Source organism: Triticum dicoccoides, chromosome 2A, assembly GCF_002162155.2.
Source record: "Triticum dicoccoides isolate Atlit2015 ecotype Zavitan chromosome 2A, WEW_v2.0, whole genome shotgun sequence".
NCBI lineage: Eukaryota > Viridiplantae > Streptophyta > Magnoliopsida > Poales > Poaceae > Triticum > Triticum dicoccoides.
In genome coordinates, this window is record NC_041382.1 from 476,915,134 (window position 1) to 476,921,758 (window position 6,625).

Sequence of the window (6,625 nt, forward strand, 5' to 3'; positions counted from 1 at the left end):
TGTTCGCCGTTTGCGTCTTGATCATGCTCTGCCAGCGGGGCGGCGCAGTCGTCGTTTCTTCTAGAGTCGACTGGACTGCTATTTCCTCTTGCACTGTTATCGCTGGTTTTGCTATGGCGGGACTTAGAGCGGCACCGCTGTCGTTGGCGCTTGGGTTGCTTGGAGGGGGCATCCTCCGCTGTCTCTTCGCCATTACCCTCTTTAGGTGTATCCACTATGTATATGTCATGTGATGAAGTGGTTGTCCGGCGCCCTGTGGGCGCTGGTTCCTGTTCGTCTCCTGCATCTTCGTTCATGCCGTCGATGTCTTCGGAGTTGAAGTTAAGCATGTCGGTTAAGTCGTCAACAGTGGCTACCAAGTGGGTGGTGGGTGGGCAGCGAATTTCTTCGTCGTCCGCATCCCATTCTAGCCGAGCATAGTTCGACCAAGGTTCTCTTGACAGGGAGAGAGACCTTAATGAATTTAGCACGTAGCCGAAAGGTGAGTGCTGAAAGATATCCGCGGAGGTGAACTCCATGATCGGTGCCCAGTCGGATTCGACTCGCATGGATGTAAGCGGCTCGGAGTCCGTGGCCAGAGATGAATCCAGGTGTTCGGCGACACGGCTCTTGTAAGGGGTGAAGTCAGTATCCGGCTCTATCGCCATTGAGAGTGCGGCCTCCATGGCGAGGTCTATCCCTCCACTCTCGGATGGCGTGATTTGCTCCGGATTGACGGCCGGAGTAGTTGCAGATGCGATCTCCCGAATATTGTCCGACGACAGAGTTACGTCATGCTCGTCGTGACTTTGCGGCGCACCTGACATGGGCTCGAATACATTGAAGATCAAGTCTCCACGGATGTCGGCAGTGTAGTTTAAGTTTCCGAACCTGACCTGATGGCCAGGGGCGTAGCTCTCGATCTGCTCCAGATGGCCAAGCGAATTGGCCCGCAGTGCGAAGCCACTGAATACAAAGATCTGTCCGGGGAGGAAAACCTCACCCTGGACCGCATCGCTATCGATGATCGAAGGAGCCATCAAGCCTTATGGTGACGACACAGTGGAACTCTCAATGAAAGCACCAATGTCAGTGTCAAAACTGGCAGATCTCGGGTAGGGGGTCCCGAACTGTGCGTCTAAGGCGGATGGTAACAGGAGGCAGGGGACATGATGTTTACCCAGGTTCGGGCCCTCTTGATGGAGGTAATACCCTACGTCCTGCTTGATTGTTCTTGATGATATGAGTATTACAAGAGTTGATCTACCATGAGATCGTAGAGGCTAAACCCTAGAAGCTAGCTTATGGTATGATTTTATGTTGTCCTACGGACTAAACCCTCCAGTTTATATAGACACCGGAGCATGCTAGGGTTACACGAGGTCGGTTACAAGGGAGGAGATCTACATATCCGTATTGCCTAGCTTGCCTTGCACGCCAAGGAGAGTCCCATCCGGACACGAGACGAAGTCTTCAATCTTGTATCTTCATAGTCCAATAGTCTGGCCAAAGGATATAGTCCGGCTGTCCGGCCCCCTAATCCAGGACTCCCTCAATGGTCCCCAACTAAGTTGGGTCCTAAGAAGTTAGTCACAATAGGCTTGGCAACCCAAATGGTCTTATCCACTTCCAAACCACTTTGGGCGCCAACATACTTGGCAAACAAATTTCCAACATTATCCTTCCTATGTGAATAATGATCATTGACAATTGGAGGCTTAGAGATGTTACCGTTGGGACATGATGAAGCTATGTGTCCCTTCTTACGACAAATATAGCAATATGTACTCCCCTTCTCTTCTTCTTTACTTTCTCAACTTGGGGAACATTATCTTCATTAATTATGGGTAGAGGCCTTTCTTCATTTTGAGATTGAACTCGAAGCCACTTCCCTTGTTGCTTCACACTTGAACCCTTCTTCTTTAGTGGACAATATCTCACATGGTGTCCAACATTCTTGCACTTGAAGCAAGTAATGTTGGCTGAATTCTTGTATTGCTCTTGTCCCTTCTCCTTGTTCTTGGACTTCTTCTTGTTAGAGTGAAAATTATGTCCAACATCACACTTTTCCAAGTCTTTCTTCAAACTAGTGACTTGGGCCTTGAGCTCATTAATTTCCTCTACATGGTTAGTTTCAACACTAGAAACAAGAGGACTAGTGGAAGTAGAAACTTCAAGGTTAGAGCAAAAAGACATGGTGAGAAATTCATCATGAGTGGTAATAATATGAGAGGTGGATGAATTCCAAGGATTAGCACATGGCAATAAACCATTTAGAGTGGATGTGCTAATGTTCACATGAGACTCACAAGATTTTACCTCGGTGACCATAGCCTCATGAGCTAACTTTAGCTTACTATGAGAGATTAAAAGATCCTCATGAGTGCCTGAGAGCTTTTTATGACTTTCTTCCAATTTCCCATAATTGCTTGTTAGCAATGCAAGTTGAGCACATAGCTCAACATTCTCCTTCAAAATTGATGTTTCACATGAAATCGAGTTAGTAGCAAAAGCATCATCATCAATATAAGAGCAGCAAGTAGCAATCAGAGACTTCTCATGAGTTGATTGAAGCTCCTCATGAGACTTAGAGAGTTTTATGATCTCTCCCTTGACACTATTGCATTCACGGAGAAGGAGCTCAAAATTCTATTTAAGTTTACATTGAGTAACTTTAATCTCTTCTTTTGAAGACCCCAAGTCTCTTAACGTTTGATGAGACTTAGCAAGTCCATGTCCAAGTTGTTCACTTTTTGCTTGCTCGTTAAGAATTAAATTATTACGTTTTTCAAAGCAAGAAAGAACATCTTTGGGAACCTTTTATAAATGTTATTTTTATCTCTAGAAGAGTTTTCCCAATCTCATAGAGATTTTGAGTCAAGTCATCATCATCATCATCCTCATTACAACTATCATCATTATCAATAAGATAAGATGATACCTCGTCATTACCTTTTGCCATGAGGCACATGTGAACAAAGGGGGTTGATGATGATTCTTTTGGAGAAGAGGATTCTTCATAAATCAAGTGTGCTTCATCTTTCTTGATTTCCTCTACATGGTTAGTCATAGAACAACTAGAGGAAACCAAAGCATTTCTATCATGGTAACACGGGAGCTCAAGCATATTATCACAAACATGTGTCAAGAAATTCTTAGGGGATATGCATGGACTACTAAAACAATAATTTACACTATTTGTGGTGCTAGATATGCTCAAGTCCATAGAAGATACATCCCTAGCATCTTGTGGCATGCCACATGTTGGTGAAGTAGAACATGTTGAAGTATGCAAGTAATCGGAGGTGGAAGTAATAGAGAGTTCTTCATGATTAAAAAATGTGGAGAATTCCTCCATTAACTCCCCGAAAAGAATATTGTCTTCATCAAGATTGGACCCACCATATATATCTTCAAGTATGGTCCAAGCCTCATGGGCCGACTTACAAGTCGATATTTCCTTAAACACTTCAATAGTTATAGCTTTATGAATGGCAAGAGAAGTATCACAATCAAGATACATATCCTCAAAAGATGGAGAAGGACCATACTTTGCAATAGAAATTACTACAAGAACAATTCACAAAGCATTTGGACCCATGGCTCGGAAGCGACAAAGCATGTGAATTCTCCACAAGTGATAATTTGTGCCATCAAAATTGAGGGTGCCATTGTGCACTAAATCACTAGTCGACATTGATACTCTCTAGGAGGTGAAGCCTAATAAGGAGAGACCTTGCTCTGATACCAATTGGAAGGACCACAATGCCCTAGAGGGAGGGTGAATAGGCATTTTAAAACCTTCTATGAATTTGGCTTTATCCTAATGCGGAAATAAACTAAGAGGATACTTTTCAAGAACAAATCCAAAATATACTAGGCTCAACAAAGTGCACCAACAACTTAATCTAAATTAGGTGAGCACAACAAGGATACTAACAATCACAAGTAAGTTACACAACCTTACTTGAGCAATATCACAAGATATGTAAGTGTATGACACAAGTTAGCAATTCACACTAAGCACAAGATATATCCATAGTAGCAAGTATGAGTTGCGGGATATAAAGTGTAGGCCTAAATAATATCTACAAGGAAATAGCAAACACAATATAACGAGGACAACAATATATAGGGAATACAAGGTCAAGTGAACAAAGTAAACCACAAGTAAGGAGTTAGGGTTAGGGATAACCGAAGTCACGGAGACGGTGATGTATCCCGATGTTCACTTCATTGGAGGGAAGCTAGTCACCATTAGAGAGGTGGATGTTACCACGAAGGCACACCAATGCCATGAAGGCTCACCCTATTCTCCTTGAGATATCACCACAAAGGAGATTCCTAACCACTAGTTGTAGAACTTTAGGTGGCCTCCAAACCTTCACAAAATTTTCGGGGGACAAATCACAAGTTGTTTCCTCACCGAAGCACTCCTACCGTCTAGGAGTCTCCAACCTCCAAGAGTAACAAGATCAAGGGGGGAATGCCCAAGACTTGCTCAAATCACAAATTGCTTTGGTCAAAGAGAGAGGAGGAGTGGATCTATTCTTGGGTAAAATCTCTCTCGAGAACTCTCACAAATCTCTCTAGGGTCTGAGATTTGAGGTACGAGAAAGGAGAGGGAGCTTTTCTGAGATGTGGGTGAATATATTTTGTGTTGCTGAACCCCTCCACGAAGTGGTGAAGGGGTATATATAGTGCGACCCCAAAACTAGTCGTTGGAGTGTAAAATCCCACGAAAGTACCGAACGTCTGGTAAGGACGGAACATCTGGTAAGGACCGAAGAGCCAGTGGCTGAAAGAGCACCAGACGTCTGGTCGCTAGAGTTTTTGCACGGGATGAATGAAACATCAAAGATAGAGAACAGTAGCACCGGACATCCGGAGAAGACCGGATGATTGGCAATTTGACTATGTATAGGACCGACCTGATTTCCGGTGGATACCGGGAATTCGATAGTTTCTTTTAGTTGAGATGCACCTGATTTCTAGAAGGTTCCGGACGTCCGGCGGGCAAGGAGTGATCGGACGTTCGGTAAATACCGGTCGCCCAGTGAGAAATCAGTGGGTGTATGTGTGACATAGGATGGAGGATGAGAAATGAAAGATATAAGAAGCAACTGTGGCCATTGAGCAAATCCTTCAAGAACCCCTTTGATCCCCTCTTAATAGTGCGGGATCCCTATAACTCAAGAACATAAAAAGAGCTACACTCACTACTGCAGGATGCTGCTAACGCACCACTATGATCAAAGACCCTTTCATGAAACTATGTGCGATGCATTAATAACAAACGGGGATGTAAAAAAACCGTCAAAAAGGTGCAAAACGTTTGCAATGGAGGATGCATCAAACATGGTTCAGATTTTAGTTGTGTGTGCGATCCAGGGCATACGGTTCAGTCCAATGAACCGTTTGCGATGAGGTGGAACAAAAGAAACGGGCAGCCTGATGAAGGCATGTGCGATGTACAACATACGGTTCACTCAGATGAATTGTTTGTGATTAGGCAACACAAAAGAAATGGTCAGCCAGATCAAGGTGTATGCGATTTACAGCATACAGTTCACTCGGATGAACTGTTTGTGATTCGGCAACACAAAATAAATGGCCAGCCAGATCAATGTGTGTGCGATGTATGACATGCGGTTCACCCGGATGAACTGTTTGCGTTGAGACTGCAGAACAAAAATGGTTCAATATAACAAATCCCATAAATATTGCAAGGTTCAAGTTCAAAGATTACAACACCCAAATTCAAACATTGCAAGTTGCGTCATTTCTGAAAAGGGATCAACCGCTGACAAGTCATGTATGGGTTTGACACAGTAACTTCCAATTGCTTTGCCATATGCTCTTCCAATACGAAGTTTGGCATTTTTGGAGGCACTTCCATTCCGCAGTACCAGCCGCCTCTGATAATCATACCATTGATATTTCCTAATTAAATGTGTGTTCAACCTCAGTACCCTCTGCACCTTTGCTCTGGCAAGAAAGAACATGGCGAGTGTAATCTTTGGTGGGGTCCCTTAGTAGGAGTTCAAAGTAATATTTGAGAGATGCAGATCCAGGCATTCGATGTGATTGTCGTTATCAACATCTTCCACTAGGACTAATATGCACTGCAAAAGAAGAGAATGTGTTAGTGCCTACATGTAGTTTTGAACACTGCTACACACCCATTTGGTTTGCAGGATTTGTAAAATGCACCAATGTGCCATCTTTGATCTGTCATGATTAACATGGGCATCAATTTGATTACAATCTAGAAACATGTAGCCTTCTTCACAAGAGGTTGGATTGGATGGAAAATTCCCTAAGAAAACTATTACAGATGAATCCAAAGGAGAAATGCTTATGGACGATTGTAACCATATGAATGAAGCAACCGATATGGGGTGGGGTGTATGTCCTAAAATCCTCCAAAATTCCTTCAGAAATCATAGTACATAGTCATTTAAATTTGGGAAAAGGTGCAAAAAATTGAAGTCCCTTATGGTTAACATTTAACAGGAAAGGAACATCACCTCGATATATAGCTTCTTCAGGCACGGAAAGCATCTCAGGCAACTGAAAACTTGGTCCAGGTTGGGGACGACAGATTATAGTGCCAAGACCTTCACTGTGCCCAGAGTTTGGGTGA